Here is a 22771-nt window from a genome sequence, read left to right on the forward strand (position 1 = left end):
GAAGAATGGGAGAAATCATCTTCATGCTTGAAGAAAAGCCATTAGGGATTGCCTTTCATCATTTCCTATTTGGCAGACCCTTTACCTCACTCACAGATCATTCAACGATTCAAAGTACATTTATGATCAAAGTATGTATGCATTATACAACCCCAAGACTTGTCTTCCCACTAGAATGAAAACCATGGAACCTGTTCAAGGAGAAACACCAACACCCTCCCCACTATACAGAAAAAAAAAATCACACAAACTGCAAAAAATGAGCAGAAGACACACGAACCTACAAAAGTCATCGAAAGAGCCCAGACATATTTTCATTGCACCTGTGTGTACATGTACTTGTGCATATAACAATAAACTCAACTTGACTCAATACTGATCCAAGCCTTCTGATGGAAGACCAGGGGCCTAATCTTTCTCTGCAAAATGTGCTTGTCATAGTGCGAATCTGATATTTTTGTCTTCATTCATAGTGGAACATGTTGAGTATTTACCACAACAGAACAAATAATTGAATCATTGACATCCATTTTCTCATGTCATTTCTCACCAGGAGAATGAGGCTCAGACAACAATTCTCAATTTAGTCTTTTTCTATTTGAGAGCTGGTGAAACAAAGTAGTATTATTAGGCACAGGCTTATTTTGCTAACCATCCAGAGCCAAGTGCTAAGATGAAGATACCAATGCAAAATATCAAAGTACCTCTGAAGAAACAGGTGTCACAAGTTGCTCATTGAGATAATTATAACAATAAACTTTAGAAGCGTAACCTTTTAAAATAACTGATATTTATTATTAGTGTAATGGTAAAAAACTGCTTCCAAATCGCAGAATCTAGTAAGACAACATCTATTTTCAAATTAATGAACCAAAATTTTTGCCGATGAACTGTTTGTTTTGTTGGCTTACATTGAAAAATGGAACAAATATTTAATCATTCTAAAATCTTGATGCAGTCAAGAAATGCTGATAAAGAGATATATTTTGTCTTATGAGACAGACATTTCATTTGCTTTATTTTCTATAGGGACAAAATTGTAATTAGCCTACTACTTGACTCTTGTAAACACTAGAGATTCTGCAGACACTGGGAATCTGGAGCAATATCCAAAATGCCGGAGGGACTCAGCAGGCCAAGCAGCATCTATGGAGAGGAATACACAGTTGATGATTTGGGCCAAGACTATTTAATTGGATTTGACACTCATATTCTTTCCTTCATACTGCTACTTGAATTTGGTAAGCAAGCTTCTCTTCTTTTTCACATATAATGGAGTAGGGAGTCTTTACTACTGGTTCTGCAATCATATAATCCCTAATCAACACTGAAAGAGCAGAAGGTGGCAATAGGCACCTGCCTAATCGTTCTTACCAAATTTCACTTACTCATCCCACATAGGGTTGGAAGTTCCATGGAATGCAATACAAAAGATTTTAGAGGGTAGACTACAATGTGACAGTTTGCACCAATGAATGACAATGACTTTCTAGATGCCCATCATTTTAAGGCTTTCCTCTAAATATGTTCATGTTTACTGGAATTGAGAAAATCACCGATGTAACTATGACAGTATAGACACATGTAGTATTGCTGCAAGCAAATTGACTGCTGCACAAGCACTTTGCTGCTTTTCAATAAATGAGTTTGACTGCATCTGATGCTCAGCATACGTTTTGTAGACAAGAAGCATATGATATGTGTGTTCAAGTCTTACTAAAGAGATGTGATTGCATGAATTTGAGAATATGTTTGGAGTGCTGCACTCATGGAAGTGTGTCCCTTCAGAGGACAAAGTAAATTGAAGCTGTACCTGCATTATGAAGCTCTATGCATTAATAATAATCTTTTACATTATTTCAAAGACAGAGCTGGCTATCCCTGATGTCCTGGTCAATAAATGCTCCCTCATCAGCGTTATTAAAACTGAAGGTATCTGGTTTAAAGTATAGCATCCTGTATCATGTGTTCCAGCATCCTTCATCCCAGTGAAGCTACACAAATAATGTTATATGCAGTTAAAGCAGCATATTACAAATGGAACAACTAATACAGCAAACCAAAGCTTAGTAGTCTTATCACAAGAAGACCTGAATGATGGTGAAGAGTTAAAAATCTAATGAGAGAATGATGTTCCAGGAATACCTTCACCTTTAATGAGTTTAAAACCCGGCACATAGTGCTAAAAATCCATTACTTATTCTCAGAGCTTAAGTGAATGTAGGCCCCATCTGTTTAATCCTTTTTAATAGAGAAAAAAACTATCACACGGAGAATCAAATGAGTTTTGAGCTCTCTCTCTATCTCAAGTGTATGTTGTGTAGAAAGACTAGATCTGCACACAGATTCATGGTTAAATCTTACAGATTTCCATATGTAGTGGGTGCCTGTTAATTGGGACACATCAGACCAGTACATTTTGGCCCAATTTAGTGGCTGCCTCCACCAACTGAAGCTTTATAAAAATAGTTAAGAAAGTGTAGAGAAGACAAGTTTGGTAACAAATTATGCAGTATTTAAATGAAATACAGAACAAATAAGAACACTACCAGCACCACTATAGTACTATAGAACTGTGTATTAGTTCCTGATACTTACTGATGGAGGAACTCATCCGTATCACATTCTTTTAAATAGAAATGAACAAAATTAGCACAGATACTTAGTGCTGATAATGAATTGCCATTATACAATGCTGTTGACAATTGCATCCTCCAAATCTTCATTTTTGTTGTAACGTTCAAGACAATTGACAATATCTTCAAATTTGTCATAGCTCCTAACGTGTTGAAGTAGAGAAATCATTTCATTTCCACACCCGGCTGTTTCTGGCATCTCCAAGCCTGAATGCTTACAACCACAGAGAGTACAATACTGTGAAATGACTTACTACTTCCTCCTCACCAACTATCAATGACAGAAGTCACTGCTTTTTGAGCGCAAACACATGCAGTTGACACTATTTAAAAACCATTTGCTCGAAGCAAGGTGTTGTGTCTAACAACCATGCAAGTGCACACGACTGATGCTAGGTAAAAAACTGTTCAGCAACAGCCTCCAAGCCCAATTAAATGGCACAGTATCCCAAATACACGAAGGGAATCATGGCTATTTACTCAATTAGTTCTTGTCCTTCAATAGTGGCTGCCCTGATTAACCAACAGAGCAACTAACTGGAATTCACTGTATATGCCAAAAGATCTTTTTGGAGTTGTTGAAGTTGAAGTTCAGTTTACTGTTGTTCAACCATACATGTGTATTCATCTAAACAAAACTTTGTTCCTCTCAAGCCAGGGCATAAAATACATTACATATAGACACACAGCATATATAGTTACAATCCAACACAGTCACAAAATAATATTAGCAAACGTCCCTGAATCACATGGTCTGAAGATTGACACACTGACGTAAAGTGGGAAGTGCATGTTTATGTAAGACTATATAATGTAACTGGTATTGTTACAATAAAACAAATGTGGCATCCGTTAGTCTCACGAGACCATGGATCTGCGCCTTGGAAAGTTTCCAGATTGCAGGCCTGGGCAAGGTTGTATGGAAGACCAGCAGTTGCCCATGCAGCGAGTCTCCCCTCTCCATGACACCGATGTTGTCCAAGGGAAGGGCAAGGGCCGATACAGCTTGACACCAGTGTTATCACAGGAGTTGCCAGAACGAGGTTAAAGACAATGTCGGACTGCCTTAGGGACTCCAGCTCCGGATTTGTCCTCAGGGTTTACTCCCGAAGCCTTTCCCATGAGTGGGTATGGCCGCAAGGCAACGAAGGTTTGGAATGAGAGTATTCCCTCTCTTAGATAGACTGCCTTCCCAGGCTGACGAGCTGCATGTACCCATCTACAATAAAACAAGCATTTGTATAAATATGTGAAAAAGCAGCAATAAAAGATGAAAAAGTGATCAGCTACTAAGGCATTCAGACAGGGTGTGCATGCGGGCTGGGTGGTAGCAGACATTTTGTATGTAGTTCTAAACAAAAAAAAATCTTTTACTCTCTCAGGAAAGTGAAGCAATGCTTGATTTTAGATCTAAATAATATTCAGGCAAGAGGTTATATATAGCAGCTAACACTTATGTCATACAATTCAACGTCTACCAAAAGCCTGGTGATGATTCACTTTCCCAATCACCAAAGCCTTTGCATCTTCAACAAGGCATAAGTCCTCATTTTGGAATACTCGTCACTTTCCTGAACTGGTGAAGCACCAATTACATTTAAGAAGATTACCTCAATGCAGGGCAGAACTGCCCATTGGACTCTATTCCATTCACCTCCAGTACACATAAGCTGCAATAACTGCCATCTAAAAATGGCACGATAATTACTCATTCAAGAAGCGTGAACGTTTTTAAACATTTCAGCATGTTTGCAATGTTGGAATTACAGAGCACTGGTTTTGTTTCAAATAAAATCAATCAGGATAAAATCATTTCCAATATTATTGTGCCAAAACAAAGTTAATTAGTTGTAAATTGTTTCTGTTTGTCCTGAGATTGTGAAAGGTGCTAAAAAAAAACATGAGACACAGGAGATTCCGCAGATGCTGGAAATATTGAGCAATACACATAAAATGCTAGAGGAACTCATCAAGTCAGGGAGCATCCATGGGAGAAATAAATAGACAAGGTACTTTATCAGGATATACGAGTTCCTTTTTCTCTTCTGAAAAATGGTTCTACAATTCCCTTAATATTTTTGAGACATTTGAATCTGACTGTATCTTCATCTGCTCATGTTGTCCTTGTCCACATTTGGCCAAGAGGCTGTTTGCATGCAGAGCCATGGCACTGTTATAACCCACTCTTTTGCTTTGGGGGCTTGCCGATGGACTGGGTTGTGACCGGTGCTTCTGCTCAATCGCTGAACCCTTCTCATAGTGCCAATCATGTGAAATCATGTTCATGGGTTCAGTGAGTGGAGACAGAAGGCACGCATTATCTCTTTATTTACAGGACAAGACAGACACTAAACATTCAGTAAATCCTTCAAGGTACACCCAGACACTAACGAGTCTGGGATCGTTACTGACCTGGCTGATCGTATCCAGCAGGCAGTAAAAAAAGGACCAGGAAAGTGGAGGGCCAGCTATTATACCCAGGGGGGAAATTGACAGCCATTTGAGAATTGAGAGTTTGGTAGACAAATATAGTACACTGGGTAGCAACTGGGGGGCTGATAATTCTGAGTACCACAATGTTACATTTTGTGTGTTATATAGGGCGGCATCTGCAGGGGTTACACTGCCCTGCGGGCTGAATGTCATGGTGCTGCATCTTTCGAGGGGTGGAATCTTCTAGAGGGTGTCAATCATGCCTGTTTATTGAAAGCCGCTTCCCCATGTCAGCTAGGGATTAGCCTGTTTAAGGAGCACTGTAGTCCCCCCACTGGCTGCAGTTTGGCACTGGCTGATGATGTCACAGCATTGGCAGAGTGTAAATCTGGTGTGCTGAGAGCACCCTGTCTTTTGCTTCAGTGGCTCGCTGATGGACGGGGTCACAAACAGTGTCACAGAAAGAGTGCAAATGCACTGCAGTGGGAGAGGGCCCAGGTGCACCGTATTTGTAACTGTGTGTAACTTGAAGGATTTAATGGATGTATAGTGTCTGCCCTGTCCTGTAGATAAATAGTTAAGTTACTTACCGGTAGAGAGTGTCTTCTGTTCCCACTCGCTGAACCCGTGAACCTGATTTCACACACTAAAAGGTCACCTGCTTTAGATGATCACAGGGAGGGGTGCTCCTTTTATACCCTGTTGAAACAGGCCATCACATGACCTCTCACTGCTGGGAAAATTACATCATGTGACCACAAATTGGTGGGAAATTACATCACTCCACCAGGGAGATGATCTCAGTAGATGATCTCTTCAGTCTGTCATGTCTGAGCTCTGCTGTGACATTTTCCCTGTCTAGTAATGCAGCCCCTCCTTCTATAGTTGTTCCCACTCTATCACATCTAAAACAATGGATCCCTGGAACACTGAGCTGCCAATCCTGCTCCTCCTGCAACCAATTCTCACTAATGGCTACAATATCATAATTCTATGAGCTGATCCATGCTCTAAGCTCATCCACCTTCCCTACAACACTCCTTGCTTTGAACTGTTCACAACTCAGAACTTTAGTCCCACCATGCTCAGTCATTCTATTCATGATTTTGAATAAAAACAACTTTCCCCTCAGCCACTCCAGTATCTGCTTCAGTAGGTTGGTTCCCACCCCCTCTGCTCACAACCCCATCCACCTGCAGTACTAGCAAGTCTTCCCACAAGGATATTAGTCCCCTTCAATTTCAGGTACAGACTGTCCCACCTGTGCAGGTCTCACCATTTCTGGAAGAGAGACCAAAGATCCAAAGATCTGAAGCCCTCTCTCCTGCACCAACTCTTTGGCCACATGTTCAACTGTATGATTTTCATATTTCTGGCCCCACTCACATGTGGCATGAGTAGCAATCCTGACATCACACCCTGGAGGTCCTGTCATTTAACGTAGCAGCTAAGACCCTAAGCTCATTTTGCAAAACCGTGTAACCCTTCCTACCCATGTCATTGGTACCAGCATTGACCACAGCTTCTGGCTGCTCACCCTCCCCCTTAAGAATGCTGCGGAATTTATCTGAGATGTTCTGGCCCCTGGCCTCTAAGATATCATCTGGAATTGAAGGAATTGAAACATCAAGACATAAGGCAGCAAAAAGCTGCTGAGAAAGAAGAGCAGACATGATATTTTTGAATGGCGGAACAAGCTCAAGGGACTAAATGAACTCTTTCTGCATCTATCCTTTTGTTTCTTATGTGCTATCCTTATGTTTCATTGCACATTGGGTAAAGTTAAATGAACTTACGAAAGCAAAATATAAAACTGTCTGCGTCCATTGCACCTAATCAAACCATAATGGAAACACTTGTCAACTTTCAATGGTCTGGAAAGATAGATTAGTGAAGCGGCAGTGATTGTTTCCTTTCTCTCATGATCGATTTGTTTTTACAAAGAATTGCATTTTTCTTTTGACTCTTATTGACAATTTCAGGGCAGATGAATCTTTTCCCATAGTGGCTTGTCAGATCAACATTTAGTTCAATGACAGTACATTTTATCGAGAGGAGGACCAGTCCAGGATGGAGCATTATTCTCCAGTCATTAATACCCACTTCCTAAAGTTTGAGCAAGGAGTGAAATGGGGACAAACTCACACTCCCTATTAAATTTTCTCAATGACGTGCATCTCAGATAGCCTCTGACAACCAAGTCCAGCTCCTGATCTTCATGTGTGGCAAAACCATTTCTACTTGCAGGAAAAGGGGAAAGATGGGTTACTACCAGCTTAAAACCAGTCACTTCAGGCAGATGGGGCTTGTCAGTTGTGGTTGGTAGCTCCTCTAGTAGAGGGAAAGCTCTGCTCTCAAACCTGCACTGCCTTGTGGATATATCCACTTATGGTGAAAGCTTTGGGAGTAAACCCCGAGGGAAAAATCTGGAGCTGGAGTCATGAAGGCAATCCTATGTTGAGTCCAATGCTGACTGACACCTCCTGTGATGCTGCTGGTGCCAAGCTGTTTCAGTCCCAGCCATTCCTTTTGATTTATCAGCTGTGTACAGAGAAGGAGCTTGCTGCATGGACAACAACTTGCTCTCCATATTGTACTGCCCAGGCTTGCACACCTAGACAGCTAGGACATAACATCCATGGTCAACTTTCATTGGTGAAGGCCTCATCATTATCACTTCTACAAATGTTGGAACCAGATCAGGAAGGAATTACTTTTGATTCTTAGAGTAGCAGATTCATCATATCAGAGGAGATTGAGTAGACAAGGCCTCAAGTATCTTGGGAGAATGAAGGACCTCAACCAAAGAGCTGATTATGGACTACAGGAGGAAGAAGCCAGAAGTCCATGAGCTTAATCTCATTAGAGGAATGGAGGTGGAGAGGGCCAGTAGATTTAAATACCTTGGTGTAACCAAATCAGAGGATCGGTTCTAAGAGCAGCACATGTGTCATTACAAAGAGAGCACAACAGCATCTCTACTTCCTCAGAAGTTCCTGTAGATACTGCATGTCACCAAAAGCATTGTCAAACCTCTACGCATGCTCAGTGAAGAGTATCCTAGCAATTTGCAACACGGCCTGGTAAGGAAACATCAATGCCCAGGAAAAGGAAATGCTGCAAAAATTGGTGGACAATCCATTACAGGCAAAGTCCTCCCCACCTTTGAACACCTTTACATGAAGTTCTGCCAGACGAAAGCAGCAGCCATCATCAAGAACTACCATCATCTAGGCCGGGGGTCGGCAACCCGCGGCTCCGGAGCCACATGTGGCTCTTTTACATCTGTGCTGCGGCTCCCTGTTGCTTTGGGAAATAATTGGTTATGGCGACCCTTTTCCTGGCACATCCGAACCGGCTCACAATTAGATAGCCTACGGGGGGTTGCGAGCACAGAGCTTTGGAGCCTCTGCGCCATGGGGGGCAGGTTGAGGGAGGCTTAAAAGTGAGGCTGAAGATTTCGAATAAAGTTTTTTTCCTTCGACTGCAGTTACCGACTCCGTGTCGTAATTTTAGCGCTGCGTGTAGCACACCGCTACATGGTCAGTATTTAATTAAAATGTATTTTATGTTAGTTTGTTAGTTTTTGAAATGTAAATCTAAATTTGAAGATTATGGTGATCTTGTACAATCTAAATAAGACGTTGTGGCGACCCATTTCCTGACACATCCGAACCGGCTCACAATTAGCCAGCGTTCAGGCTAAGGGAGATAGCCTACGGGGGTTTGTGAGTACGTGTCTTTTGCAGCATCCGCGCCCATGGGGGGCGGGTTGAGGGAGGCTTAAAAGCAAGGCTGTTTAGTTCGAATAAAGCTATATTTGACTGCAGTTTACTGACTGCGTGTAGCACACCGCTACAACGTGTTTTTATCGCTGGCTGTCCAGAGGGGAGGTGCTGAAACGCTTTGTCGCGTGTCTGGAAGAAGTGAAAACTTTCCTGGGCAGCAAAGGGCTCAACTTTCCTGAGCTGGAACAGCCAGAGTGGCTGGAAAAGCTACACTTCATGGTAGACATGACAGCGCACCTGAACACGCTGAACACAGCTCTTCAACGGGGTAAGGACGTACAGCCCTGCACATGTTGGAGGATGTTTTGGCATTCGAGCGCAAGTTGACGTTGCTTGCTAGAGATTTACAGAAAGGCACATTGTCTCACTTCCACAATTTGAGAAAGTTCAAACAAGGTCACGACATGATAAATTCGGAGTATTTACATTCTGCAATCATCGCAATGCAAACATCGTTTGGGAAACGCTTCTGTGAGTTCAGAGAGGAAAAAAACACATTATCTTTCCCGGTCACTCCCCTAAGCATCGATCCATCCCTACTGAATACGACTGCATTATCAGGTGTGAGTCAACCTGAACAAGTATGATAAATATTTTAATTGCCTATTACTTTACGTATATTCATATGTTTTCATTGTTCAGTGAAATAGTCCTTTTATTTTTCAGGTTGACAGCTGGCTGACGTTATTTTTGGTTTGCTGCTGGCGGCAAATTTAAGTTTGGCGTTTTTCATAAATACAAGAAGGACTCAAATAGACGTTAAGTATTTTACTTAAAAGTAACCTTCAACCCAACGTCTTTTTTTCGGAGTTCAAAATGTTTTTGTTGCATGCAGAAATGTAATTTCGTTTTCTCTGCAGGAGTTCATCAATTTCATAAATGCAACACATTATAGTTTGTTTATACATAGCATAAAGGCAAAACAAAACGTTGTATGCAGTGTTATTTCATTTTAAATGTCAAACGGGTTTTGCGGCTCCCAGTGTTTTCTTTTCTGTGGGAAACGGGTCCAAGTGGCTCTTTCAGTGGTAAAGGTTGCTGACCCCTGATCTAGGCCATACCCTCTTCTCACTATTACCATCAGATAGGAGGTAGAGAAGGTGGCAGTCCCACATCATCAGGTTCAGGAACAGCTATTATCCTACTGTGGCGGCTCATTTCCTAGCGTATGTGAACCGACTCACAATTAGATGGCCTACGGGGGTTTGCGAGCACAGAGCTTTGGAGCCTCTTCGCCATGGGGGGCCGGTTGACAGAGGCTTAAAAGTGAGGCTGAAGTTTTCGAATAAAGTTTTTCCTTCGACTGCAGTTACCGACTCCGTGTCGTAATTTTAGCGCTGTTTGTAGCACACCGCTAAAAAATTGGTGACCCCGACGGTCCAAACGATTTTTGGACCAGAAATGACCGACGCCGCCTCTGTTCATGCGGTTTCGTTGACACTGCCGGGTTTCTGGACACAGCGCCCGGACCTATGGTTCCAGCAAGCCGAAGCCCAATTCCACGTTCGCCGGATCACCTCAGAAGACACCCGCTACTACTACGTGGTGGGCTCCCTCGACCAGGACACAGCTGCCCGGGTCGCGGAGTTCGTACAGTCACCCCCGGCAGACGGCAAGTACACGGAATTCAAAGCCCTGCTCCTCAGGACTTTCGGACTCTCACGGCGCGAGCGGGCTGCCCGTTTACTGCACCTGGATGGCTTGGGCGACAGACCTCCATCGGCTTTAATGAACGAGATGTTGTCTCTGGCCGAGGGACACACAGGCCTCATGTTTGAGCAGGCATTCCTGGAGCAGCTGCCCGAGGACATACGCCTGCTGCTGTCCGACGCGGATTTCAGTGACCCCCGGAAGGTGGCAGCCCGGGCGGACTTGCTGTGGAACGCCAAAAAGGTGAGCGGGGCGTCCATCGCACAGATCACCCAGCCACGCTCCCGGCAGCAAACCAGTCCAGGCCCGGCCGCAGAGCCCACTAACCCCCGGCCCAATGACCACTGGTGCTTCTACCACCAGCGGTGGGGCGCAGAAGCCCGCCGTTGCCGCCCGCCCTGCAAGTTCCCGGGAAACGCCAGGGCCAGCCGCCGCTGATGGCTACGGCGGCTGGCCATCGGGATAGCCTCCTGTATGTGTGGGATAGCAGGTCGGGACGCCGCTTTTTGGTCGATACTGGGGCTGAGGTCAGCGTTTTACCTCCGACAGGGCACCGGGTCCCCCCCTGAGGGCCGTGAATGGCAGCACAGTAAGGACCTATGGCACCCGTCAGGTGCAGCTACAGTTCGGCCCCAGCCAGTTCACGTGGGACTTCACACTGGCCGCCGTAGCCCAACCGCTTCTGGGTGCGGATTTTTTGCGAGCTCACAGCCTGCTGGTTGACCTGCCCAGGAAGAGACTGGTACACGCCCAGACCTTTCAGACGTTCTCCCTGGGCGCGGCCCAGTTGCCAGCCCCTCACCTTGGCTCCATCACGCTGTCCGACAACGACTTCACCAGGGTCCTGGCGGAGTTCCCATCGGTTCTGGCACCGCAGTTCACAGCAGCCATGCCCAGGCACGGCGTACAGCACCACATCCCGACACAGGGACCACCCCTCCATGCCCGTGCTCGGCGGCTTCCCCCGGACAAGCTCCGACTGGCGAAGGAGGAGTTCCAGAGAATGGAGGAATTGGGGATCATCCGGCGGTCCGACAGCCCCTGGGCTTCCCCCCTGCACATGGTGCCCAAAGCGACGGGGGGCTGGAGACCGTGCGGCGACTACCGCAGGCTGAACGAGGCTACCACACCGGACCGCTACCCTGTGCCGCACATTCAGGACTTTGCGGCAAACCTGCACGGCGCCCGGATCTTCTCCAAGGTCGACCTTGTCCGAGGGTACCATCAAATCCCGATGCATCCTGACGACGTCCCCAAGACGGCTCTCATCACCCCGTTTGGCCTCTTCGAGTTCCTCCGCATGCCGTTCGGCCTGAAGAATGCCGCACAGACGTTCCAGCGGTTAATGGACGCGGTGGGACGGGACCTGGACTTCGCGTTCATCTATTTGGATGACATCCTCATAGCCAGCGGCAGTCGTCAGGAGCATCTGTCCCACCTCCGTCAACTCTGCGCCCGACTGAGTGAGTACGGTCTTACAATCAACCCTGCCAAATGCCAGTTCGGACTTGATACCATTGACTTCCTGGGCCACAGGATTACTAAAGACGGGGCAACCCCTCTGCCCGCTAAGGTAGATGCGGTCCGCCACTTCCCCCGACCCACCACGGTCAAAGGCCTTCAGGAATTCGTAGGTATGGTCAATTTCTACCGCCGCTTCCTCCCTTCAGCTGCCCGGATCATGCGCCCCCTGTTCGCCCTGATGTCGGGTCCGAGCAAGGACATTACCTGGGACGAGGAGTCCGCCGCCGCTTTCGTTCAAACGAAGGAAGCTTTGGCTGACGCCGCAATGCTAGTACATCCCAGAATGGACACCCCTACCGCCCTCACAGTGGACGCATCAAACACGGCAGTCGGTGGGGTGCTGGAGCAGCTCATCGCAGGTCGCTGGCAACCCCTGGCGTTTTTCAGCAAACACCTGCGGCCACCCGAGCTCAAGTACAGTGCTTTTGACCGGGAACTTTTGGCGCTCTACCTGGCAATCCGGCATTTCAGGTACTTCCTAGAAGGTCGGCCCTTCACCGCGTTCACGGACCACAAACCGCTTATCTTTGCGTTTACGAAAGCATCCGACCCCTGGTCATCCCGCCAGCAACGCCACCTGTCCTACATCTCTGAATACACAACGGATGTCCGGCACGTCTCGGGTAAGGACAATGTCGTGGCGGATGCGCTCTCTCGCCCTACCGTTCATGCCCTTTCCCAAGGGGTAGACTTTGAGGCACTGGCAGAGGCACAGCAGGTAGATGAGGAGATTCCGAGTTACAGGACTGCAGTCTCTGGTTTGCAGCTCCAGGACCTCCCCGTGGGCCCAGGTGAGAGGACCCTACTCTGTGACGTCGCCACCAACCAGCCCCGTCCGGTCGTCCCCGCAGCCTGGCGGCGACGTGTTTTCGACTCCATTCATAACTTGGCGCATCCCTCCATCCGGACAACTGTCCGGATGGTTTCCAGCAGGTTCGTTTGGCACGGACTCCGCAAACAGGTCAGTGAATGGGCCAGGACGTGCATGCACTGCCAGACGGCCAAGGTTCAGCGGCACACCAAAGCCCCACCGCAGCAGTTCCATCCCGCCCACCGGCGTTTCGACCACATTCATGTGGATATCGTGGGCCCCCTGCCAGTGTCGCGCGGAGCGCGTTACCTCCTGACTATCGTGGACCGGTTCACAAGATGGCCAGAGGCGGTCCCGCTCACCGACACCACCTCCGAATCTTGCGCCCGAGCCCTGATCGCCACCTGGATATCCCGCTTTGGTGTACCAGCCCACATTACCTCCGACAGAGGCGCCCAGTTCACCTCCAGCCTGTGGTCAGCTATGGCCAGCCTTTTGGGGACTCAGCTGCACCACACCACTGCCTACCACCCACAGTCGAACGGGCTAGTGGAGCGTTTCCACCGTCACCTGAAGTCGGCCCTCATGGCCCACCTGCGAGGAGCCAACTGGGCGGACGAGCTTCCCTGGGTCCTTCTCGGCATCCGCACAGCGCCCAAGGACGACCTGCACGCCTCGTCGGCCGAGTTGGTATACGGCGCGCCCCTGGCCGTCCCCGGGGAGTTCCTACCAGCCCCGAGGGGGCAAGAGGAAGAACCCGCTGCAGTCCTGGGCAGACTTCGCGAGAAGCTCGGTAACCTGGCCCCCATACCCACTTCACAGCATGGGCGGCACCCGACCTGCGTACCCAAAGATCTACGGAACTGTAAGTTTGTGTTTGTACGAAGGGGCGGGCATCGGCCACCGCTGCAGCGGCCATACGAGGGGCCGTTTACGGTGCTCCGGAACAACGGGTCCACGTTCGTGCTGGACGTTGGGGGGAAGGAGGAGGTTTTCACGGTGGACCGCCTCAAGCCGGCCCATGTGGACCTGGCGCAACCGGCCGAGTTTCCGGCGCCTCGGCGCAGAGGCCGACCTCCCAAGCAGGTTCTGGCCCAGGCTGTGGACATTGGGGGGTGTATCGCCGGTTCTGGGGGGGGGTTATGTGGCGGCTCATTTCCTAGCGTATGCGAACCGACTCACAATTAGATGGCCTACGGGGGTTTGCGAGCACAGAGCTTTGGAGCCTCTTCGCCATGGGGGGCCGGTTGACAGAGGCTTAAAAGTGAGGCTGAAGTTTTTGAATAAAGTTTTTCCTTCGACTGCAGTTACCGACTCCGTGTCGTAATTTTAGCGCTGTTTGTAGCACACCGCTACACTACAACTAACAGGCTCCTGAATCAACATGGATAACTTCAATCATCACTATCCCAAACTGTTTCTATGACATATAGACTCACTTTCAAGGATTCTTTCCAGCGTACGTTCTCAGTACCATTTTTGTTCGCATACTTCATCTTCTCTTTCACATTGGTTGTTTTCAATCTTTGTTTATTTATATTCTAAATTCTATTGTATTTCTTTTTTCCTTGTAAATGCCTGGAAAAATATAATCTTAAGGTAGTATATGGTAACTTGTATACTTTAATAATAAATTTACTTTGAACTTTGATTTCAAATGCGGTGAATTCTTAGGAGGTTAAATGAGTATATGTAGAATTGTTTCAACTGACTGGCTAGGACTAGAGATCAAAAATCAAAAGAAAGTTCAGCCATTCAGTACAGAAGTGTGGAGAGTGAGAAAGGCTTAAAAAGTTGGACTTCTATTCTTTGACGAACAGAAGAATGAGTGATGTATTGAAGCATAAAATAATACAATGGCTATTTAACTAGGAATGGCAAGGCATTGTAATGCTTGAAAATCTTGAACAAGGAGCACAGTTTCAAGGTAATAAGATGGTGTTTTCAAATTAAGTATATAAAAGTTGTTCCCACAGAGGTAGAGATTCTCTGGGCATGGAGTGAGCCCGGGGGCTCTGGTACATTCTGCAACACTGGGCAAGGATTTTAGAGACACCAGCATTCAGCTTGGAGTGCAAAGGAGACACGAGAGAGCACAGATGCTGGAATATGGAGCAGCAAACAAGATGCTGGAGGAACTCGAATGGGTCAGGGAGGATGCAGAGGGAAGAGGTAAACTGAATTTAACTGCGCTACGAGTCAGTTCTGCTTCAAAACTCCTCCACAGTTTAATAAGACTGTGACTGAACCTCATTGTCTATTTCCAGCACTGCTCACATAACAGTTGATTCCTTCAGTATCAAAAGTAGTTTATACATCAATTCTCGGGGATAGACATTTCCAAAGGGTGAGTGATAAAACAGCTCCTCATATCTATTTTAAATGAGCAAACTGCTTTCCTCAGGCTGTGACCTTTGCTCTGGTCTTTCCATCCAGGGATAAGCAGTTTTTCTACCCTGTCTGAGAGATCAATTTTCATTTTTTTCATATGCAAAGGACTAAAGATCTATTTGAGTCAAATCCTCCATGGAGAGTAACAGTACTCACAACCCAGGACTTAAAAGCTTAAAACACTACTTTTCTGCTCCATATCCCTCTATGGATGGGTCCTTCTGATTATTGCTGGATGAGCAATTCTTCTAAAGGTTGCACAGAACTCCTGGTGGTTCTGAAGTCTGCATTCATTGCCTTGAAGATTTAGACTAAAACAAGCATCATTAGTGAAAGAACTTGTATATAGCTCCCTCTACAGCTCATACATTCTTAAACTCTGACTCACTAAGGAACCCTAGAGACAGTACTTGTCTGTAAAGCTAAAGAATGGCACAGAACCCTCATAAAACTTTTTCTGCTCTTGAATATATCCAGTTGTTAAAATGCAAGGCTGTACGGCTTGTAGTTCAGCATTACTCTAATGCTGATGATGATAATGATACTTCACTGATGCTATTATTTCCTACTGCAGTATCATTTCTGAATCTATCACATTGAGTTCCACATTGTGTTGGAAGATCTCTTTAGTGTTAATCAGCAGAGAAGAGCCCTCACTAAAATGATGTAAAAAGAAACAAAAACAAATGGAGATCTACATATTTTTAGTTGTTTAAAAGTCAACTGGCATGGGTGTGGCAGAAGGCAAAGGACTCTCTTGACAAATCAAGGTGATAATATTGACATCAGCAATGAACTAGCATTAATAGCCTATCTTAAATTGCCTTTCAAAAGGTAGCAGTGAGTCACACTATTCATCCAGCCCGGTGCCACCAATATAGCCTATGCATTTGCATTGTGAATTTCATCAGGGAAAAAGAGGAACATAACAAATCAGAAATGCAGCAACACTTGAGAAATAATGTGGTTCCAACATACCCACAGCTCTTGTCAACCTGTATGATGGATGCTATTGGTTCGCAAGGTACTGTTGAAGAAGCCTTGGCAAGTTCTTACACAGATAAGTTCTGTACTTTGCTAATGGTAGGAAATGAATGATTCAGTTGGGGATCAGATGTCAAATAGTCCTGGCAAAAGGTATGATGTATTCACTCTGCAGAAATTCAGAATCGAAATGGGATGTATAGCTGGAAATGTTTCCCCAGCAGAGTTATCTAAAACTTGAGAGCAGAGGCTTAGGATAAGGGCTAGGAGATTCCAAGGGAATCTAAGGATGGCTGTTTTCATTCAGAGGGTAGGTAGAATCCCGAGCACACTTCCTGAATGGTAAGTGGAAGCAGAAACTCTCAGAACATTTAAGAGCTACTGAAAAATATATACATTCTTACTTCACATCGGGTAAAGACAATGGCTCTAAAGTAATTTTTTGATTTATTTGTGAATAGCTTATATTCTTGGCACCCCAGATTTATTGCCCAGAATTCATGAGAGTGTTCCTTTTCACAATTAAAACAGCAGAGGACATTATATATAAAAAAAAACTGTAACCCATTTTATTGAATTCCAAAACCTAGGTACAAAGCATGCTAAAAGCACTTTGCTTAATTATTGTCATTGCTTCAGAATAGCCTCTTAAAGTGAACCCCAACCCACTGTTGGTTGTTGTGAGTTCAGTATGTTTCCTCCAATTACATTACCCTACAGCACTAGATGATGTTTTTGGCTGAAGAATGAACTCAGGTATGTGGGTTGTAGAAGGCATCTGCTTCTGTGTATGTGATTTTCACCCACTTTTCCTTTGCTTGCGGATTATTGGAATTTGCAATGGCCTGGATGTGCTTAACCAGAGTATGACCTCTTGGATGCAAACTTCAGTGGCAGCAAGTGTGGCCTCCTACAACTAAAAGTGGTAAGTTCACCTCCTGGTATTGGAAGAGGGAGCCTGATGCAATGGAGTCTCAGTTGGATGGGAGCTGAGGAAGGATGCTCAATACTTGTAGATGGAGTTAGAGAGTAATGTTTGGTTGGGGAAACTGGTGATTTCTGTTACTACCTCTCTGAAGGCAGCTAAAGCATTCTAATCAACTTCACTTCTTCCTGCTCCTATTCTTCATGAAGGCCGAGGGTAATGTGATGAAGCATTTGTTTTTCTCCCGGTGACTTCTGTGACGTTTCCAATGAGTTGAAGTGTGATTGCCTTTACACTTTTTCAGGGAGAATATCCAAAAGCCTTCCCCTCTCTCCACAGGAGTGTTAATCTCTTTGAATGGAGGCCCAATCAGCTGCGTTCACCACTGGCTTCCTTCACTTCAATGAACTTTACTCTTTAAAATAGGTTTTGTTTAAGTCCATTCTGCAACATTGGATCAAATGTGAGGTTATTCCAACTATATGGGTCTAATCTCTAAACCTATTGTTATCACCTCTACTATATTACTGGCAGTGCATTCCATGCAGCTACCACTCTCTGTCATAGCTTCTTCCATCATGTCAATAGCTTCCCCTCAGTTTTAACTACAGTCAGTTATGCAAGTCCCAGGTGGAGACTCAGGAGGACCATTGCATAGAAGAATTCTGCATTGCTGTTTCCATAACAATTTTGTTTTATCAGTTACGGTTGTTAGCCCTGAGCTGAACCCCAAACCTGGAGGACTGCTGGACCACTCTTAGCCTGTTCTCTACCACTTGACCGGTTTGACACGGGTGAACCTACCAAGAGCCGAAGCATAAAGCCCTGACTACAGCCAACATAGCTCTTCAAGTCACTGAGCCACACAAGCCTTCAAATCACGACAAGGTTGTGATCCTCTTGAGGCCAGGTTGAGAATTCCTGCTCTAAGTAGTATCATGAGGTCTCTTCTAAGAGAAAGAAATAGGTCTCAATTTAATGCTTAACCTGAAAGACTGAATATTTGACAGTGCAGGCTCCTTGAGTTATAAATGAAAAATTCACTTTAACATCATACTAATCAGTATAAGGCAAATTATGCCTAATTAATATAATTATTACATTCCTAACAGAATAATAAAATGTTTTAAATTCTATTTGAAGACTATACATTTCCTAAATGTTTTATCCAGAATGGAACTTGTCTGTCCTGCTGTGGATGAGGCAGCAAGAAGGCAATGATATGTTTAATATTTAAACTAATGTTCTGTGACAGTTGGTGCTGTGTATCGAATTCCACAGTCTGTGTTGCTTCAGTGGGAACAGAGGATTAAAAAATGCATAAATCAGTGGGAAGCAGCAATTAAAATAAAAAAAAATTAATGTGTGTAAAATTACGGCAATCTTGCCAACACCATCCATTACCTGCATGTAATACTTGATAACACTACTGGGTAATATGCTTTTTTCATCATGCTTTTATATGGCACAAACCAAATAATTCATGTGAAACTTGCTACAAAGGTATTAATTAAAGTTTTAATTTTCCCCTTCTCACCATGCCTTATGCCTACCAGAAATGTACTTCAGCACCCCTCTGAACTAAAAGGTAAATAACAGCTAATAAGAAAATGTCAAATCTGTAGAGAAATGAAATTAACAGAACCACTTTCTTGCTTAATTGACCATAATATCAGTGGTGACGTCCACAAAGGTATGGTCAAGGTACGTGGAGGAGGGGTTACAAGGCTGAATCGGTGAACCATACCAGATCCAGGGAATCGTCACCCAATCTGAATAAATATTCCACTGCCATCACAGATTTTTTCAAGACCTTTGTGGATGAGTATGTGACTTTGGGAACATTCCGAATTTTCCCAAACCAGAAGTCTGGATGAACCAGGAGATTCTCAATCTGCTGAGGATGAGATGTGTGGTATTCATGACCAGCAATTCAGAACCCAGTAAGAAATCCAAGTACAACAGTCATGAAGACTATCAAGAGAATGAAAAGGCAATTCTGTGTGAATCATAGAAACACAATCAGACGCACAACAACTATGGCCGGGTTTGCATGCCATTACTTTCCATAAGGTGAAACTTAACAGTGACGTCAGACAGACAGACAGACAGACTTTATTGATCCCAATGGAAATTGGGTTTTGTCACAGTCGCACCAACCAAGAATAGTGTAGAAATATAGCAATATAAAACCATAAATAATTAAATAATAATAAGTAAATAATGCAAAGTGGAAATTAGTCCAAGGCCAGCCTATTGGCTCAGGGTGTCTGACACTCCGAGGGAGGAGTTGTAAAGTTTGATGGCCACAGGTAGGAATGACTTCCTACGACGCTCAGTGTTACATCTCGGTGGAATGAGTCTCTGACTGAATGTACTCCTGTGCCTAACCAGTACATTATGGAGTGGATGGGAGTCATTGTCCAAGATGGCATGCAACTTGGACAGCATCCTCTTTTCAGACACCACCGTCAGAGAGTCCAGTTCCACTCCCACAACATCACTGGCCTTACGAATGAGTTTGTTGATTCTGTTGGTGTCCGCTACCCTCAGCCTGCTGCCCCCACACAGAACAACAAACATGATAGCACTGGCCACCACAGACTCATAGAACATCCTCAGCATCGTCTGGTAGATGTTAAAGAACCTCAGTCTCCTCAGGAAATAGAGACGGCTCTGACCCTTCTTGTAGACAGCCTCAGTGTTCTTTGACCAGTCCAGTTTATTGTCAATTCGTATCCCCAGGTATTTGTAATCCTCCACTATGTCCACACTGACCCCTTGGATGGAAACAGGGGTCACTGGTGCCTTAGCCCTCCTCAGGTCCACCACCAGCTCCTTAGTCTTTTTCACATTAAGCTGCAGATGATTCTGCTCACACCATGTGACAAAGTTTCCCACCGTAGCCTTGTACTCTGCCTCATCTCCCTTGCTGATGCATCCAACTATGGCAGAGTCATCAGAAAACTTCTGAAGATGGCAAGACTCTGTGTTGTAGTTGAAGTCCGAGGTGTAGATGGTGAAGAGAAAGGGAGAGAGGACAGTCCCCTGTGAAGCCCCAGTGCTGCTGACCACTCTGTCTGACACACAGTGTTGCAAGCACACGTACTGTGGTCTGCCAGTCAGGTAATCAATAATCCATGACACCAGGGAAGCATCCACCTGCATCACTGTCAGTTTCTCACCTAACAGAGCAGGGCGGATGGTGATGAACACACTGGAGAAGCCAAAAAACATGACCCTCACAGTGCTTGCCTGTTTGTCCGGGTGTGGGCGTAGACACAGTTCAGCAGGTAGACGATGGCATCCTCAACTCCTAGTCGGGGCTGGTAGGCGAACTGGAGGGGGTCTAAGTGTGGCCTAACCATAGGCTGGAGCTGCTCTAGAACAAAGTCTCCCCAGTGTCTTCATGATGTGGGAAGTCAATGCCACCGGTCTGTAGTCATTGGAGCCACTGGGGTATGGCATCTTTAGTACAGGGATGAGGCAGGACATTTTCCACAGCACAGGAACCCTCTGGAGACTCAGGCTCAGGTTGAAGACATGGTGAAGTACTCCACATAGCTGGGGGGCACAGGCTTTGAGCACCCTGGGGCTGACACCATCCGGGCCTGCAGCCTTGCTTGGGTGGAGAAGTTTCAGCTGTCTTCTCACCTGTTCAGCTGTGAAGCCCACCATGGTGGTTTCAGGTGGGAGAGGGGTGTAGTCATGAGAGCAGGGTGGGGGTCTGTGAGGAGGGGTAGGAGGGGAGAGTGGAGTACATGTTGGCTGGGAGCAGAGTCATGTGGGGGGATGGGCAGGGGCCACAGTCTCCAATCTGTTGAAGAAAAAGTTAAGTTCATTGGCCCTGTCCACCCTGCAGCAGCTCCTCTGTTGCTAGTTTGCCAGAACCCAGTGACGGTCGTCATATGATGTTTCATTCCCTGTTCAATGGTTTTTATGTGCACTTTGAAAGGAAGAATGAGATTACACTTGTGTGAAGCCCCAAAGCATCTGGCAATCTTATCTCTGTCTTGGAGGCCAATAGACAGTAGTTGCAGGAGTAGGCCATTCGGCCCTTCTAGCCAGCATCACCATTCAGGGTGACCATGGCTGATCACACACAATCAGTACCCCGTTCTTGCCCTCTCCCTATATCCCTTGACCCCGCTATTTATAAGAACTCTATCTAACTCTCTCTTGAATGTATCCAGAGACTTGGCCTCCACTGCCTTCTGGGGCAGAGAATTCCACATATCCACCACTCTCTGGGTGTAAACGTTTTTCCGCATCTCTGTTCTAAATGGCCTACCCCTTATTCTTAAACTGTGGCCTCCAGTTCTGGACTCACCCATCAGCGGGAACATGCTTCCTGCCTCCAGTGTGTCCAATCCCTTAATAATCTTATATGTTTCAATCAGATCCCCTCTCATCCTTCTAAATTCCAGTCTATACAAGCCCATTCGCTCCAATCTTTCAACATATGACAGTCCCGCCATTCCGGGTATTAACCTTGTGAACCTACGCTGCACTCCCTCAATAGCAAGAATGTCCTTCCTCAAATTTGGAGAACAAAACTGCACACAATACTCCAGGTGGGGTCTCACCAGGGCCCTGTACAGCTGCAGAAGGACCTCTTTACTCCTATACTCAATTCCTCTTGTTATAAAAGCCAGCATGCCATTAGCTTTCTTCACTGCCTGCTGTACCTGCATGCTTGCTTTCATTGACTGATGTACAAGAACACCTAGATCTCATTGTACTTCCCCTTTTCCTAACTTGACTCCATTTAGATAGTAATCTGCCTTCCTGTTCTTGCCACCACAGTGGATAACCTCACATTTATCCACATTAAGCTGCATCTGCCATACATTTGCCCACTCACCCAACCTGTCCAAGTCACCCTGCATTCTCATAACATCCTCCTGACATTTCACACTGCCACCCAGCTTTGTGTCATCAGTAAATTTGCTAATGTTACTTTAAATCCCTTCATCTAAATCATTAATGTATATTGTAAACAGCTGCGGTCCCAGTACCGAACCTTGCGGTACCCCACTGGTCACAGCCTGCCAATGAAGGAACAATGCAGGAACAAACTTCACAGGGCAAAGCAGTAGGCCACAACAAATGCATTCAACTGCATTGGAGGATCCCACTTGCTTCCAAAGAGCAGGAATCATACCAGTGTTCAAGAAGAGCAGGGTGAGCTGTCTTAATGACTATCAATCAGTACCACTCTCATCTATTGTGATGAAGTGCATTGAGAGGTTGGTCATTGTTCGAATTAACTCCTGCCTGAGCTGGGACATGAGATTCTGCTTTAATGCAGACCAAATAATATCTTTTTTACAATCTTTTTAGTTGTAGACTCTTATTTTGGAAGAAAAGGACTATTAGCTCAGATGCTGCAGTTCTTTTCAGGATCTTCTAAAATGTGAATAAGACCATTCCTTATTTTTCTAAACTCAGTGAGTTACAAGCAAACCTATTCAAATGTCTTTGAACTGTTAAGTCGCAGGGTCAATCATGCAGATTTATTCTATAATAAATCCAGTATATTCATAAATCAGGTGGTGATCTGTTTGAGACTTGTTGAAATTAGGCCATGTCTAACACATTCTTCCAGTTCAGCAAGAATGATTAAACA

This window comes from Hypanus sabinus, chromosome 5, assembly GCF_030144855.1.
Source record: "Hypanus sabinus isolate sHypSab1 chromosome 5, sHypSab1.hap1, whole genome shotgun sequence".
Taxonomy (NCBI): domain Eukaryota; kingdom Metazoa; phylum Chordata; class Chondrichthyes; order Myliobatiformes; family Dasyatidae; genus Hypanus; species Hypanus sabinus.